This window comes from Bubalus kerabau, chromosome 17, assembly GCF_029407905.1.
Source record: "Bubalus kerabau isolate K-KA32 ecotype Philippines breed swamp buffalo chromosome 17, PCC_UOA_SB_1v2, whole genome shotgun sequence".
NCBI classification, from domain to species: domain Eukaryota; kingdom Metazoa; phylum Chordata; class Mammalia; order Artiodactyla; family Bovidae; genus Bubalus; species Bubalus kerabau.
The window spans coordinates 41,183,299-41,184,980 of NC_073640.1; the positions used below are offsets into that span (position 1 = coordinate 41,183,299).

At 49.8% G+C, this 1,682-nt stretch overlaps 1 long non-coding RNA gene across 1 annotated transcript; it reads right to left on the minus strand.

The window, feature by feature from the left end:
- Nucleotides 1–263: 263 nt before the first annotated feature.
- On the minus strand, nt 264–1,415 carry LOC129631981 (uncharacterized). Its single transcript, XR_008704248.1, has 2 exons — nt 1,045–1,415; nt 264–862 (listed from the first exon to the last, which is right to left on the minus strand). It is a non-coding gene; the product is annotated as an uncharacterized LOC129631981 (long non-coding RNA).
- Nucleotides 1,416–1,682: the final 267 nt, after the last annotated feature.

Consider the following 1,682-nt stretch of genomic DNA (forward strand, 5'->3'; position numbering starts at 1 on the left):
GACAGCGAGGGAAGGGAGAGAGGGGTGAGAAACAGACGCTTGGAAACTGGAAGACATTCAGGCACCTAACCAGGATCCTACCTCGCCGTCAATCTAAGACTTAAAATATCCATTGCCTGCATGTTGTGGTTTGGCTGCCCTAGTTCCTCTCTTGTTTTTTGTTTTTTTTTTTTTTTTGGTCAAATGGACACACACATACACACACACTCCGGCATGCACCCTTTCTGATCCACTAAGTGCTGAGCAACAGTCAACGATAAGGCTTGTCTCCATGCAGGGGAGAGAGATGGCTACCCAGAAAAAGAGGGGGGGAAAATGAAGACTGAATTGTGAAGACAGCTCACCTGGGGAAACAGGTCTGGCTAACCTCCAGCCAATCATTAACCCTGCCTGGGGCCTTCAGGACACTCACACACTCGGGAATTTTAGGAGCCTGGAAACTCAGAGCAAAGTTTATTTTCAGAACATGGCCTGAAGAAGGAAGCAAAGGATAAACAGGGACCAAATGTTTTAATTATTTGAAATGGTTTCCACCCCAACACCATTCCCCAAGTGTTAGAAAGGCTGGCCAGGAGAATTTACGGGAGGGCCTTTCCCCCCAGCTTGCTGCCATCCAGGCTTGCACAGCCCCACAAACCCTTTTGGCATGACAGCCCCTCAGCAGGATGGGCCGGGTGTGCCCCTGGCTGCCTTGTGCCTGTAGCCAATACCAGGCCTCGGAGCCCAGTGAGTTTCCCGGGCAGCCATCTGGAACCATCCTCGCCTTCAGAACAGTAGCCACAGTTGGTTCTCCAGGGACCGCCTCTGAGTTTCCTGCGATACACTTCTTCATCTGGGTTTTATAGAGAACAGGGTCTTGACCCTGGGATGGAAGAGAGCACAGCCTTGTTAGCAAACTGTCCGGGGAAAACTTTAAGGAAAATGAATGTGGAGGAGGCAAGGGAAGTTGGGAAGGGCTGGAGGAGGACAGGCCCGTCACCCGCCACCGGGCCCCAACAGACTCCCCGGGCGTGGCCTTCAGACCAGCGAATCAAGTCCAGATACCTCGCAGAGAGCCAGAGGAGAGGACAGACGTGTCAGGGAAAAAATAACTGCTAATATGATAAAATGCCAAGTGGCTACGACAGGCCGCAGCCCATCAGAGATCGCAGCAAACTCAGCTCGGAAAAAGTACAAAAGTCCTTCAGCGTGAGGTAATGAGGCGCGTCTAATTATATTTAAGAAAGAAACAGCAAGAAATGCTTTCAAAGCCTTCCCCTCTTTCTTCCCTTCACGAACCAAGTCCAAATCCCAAACGGAGAGACACCGTAATTTCAGAGAAAGTGAGGAATTTCCGAGAGCATCACGGGAAACAAGGTTGTGATTTTCCCAGAACTGAGAAAAACTATCACACCAGCCCTTCCCCGCCAGCTCCCTCTTCCCCTCCCCAAAGAAACTCCCATCAGGAAACGACAGGGGGAGGAAGAAAAAAAAAAAAAAAAAAAACAAAACACAGGCAGCCCCACCATGAGAAATCAAGGCAGTCGAAATGACATTTGACACCGCCAGGCCACAGCTGAAGAACAAGGGAAAAGTTTTAGGGTGACTGTCACTGACCCATAGTCTCTCACTCCTAACCTTGCTCTCCAACATATGTTTCTCATTTCCTTGCTTATAGCTGGTCCAAGCTAATGATATGTGTT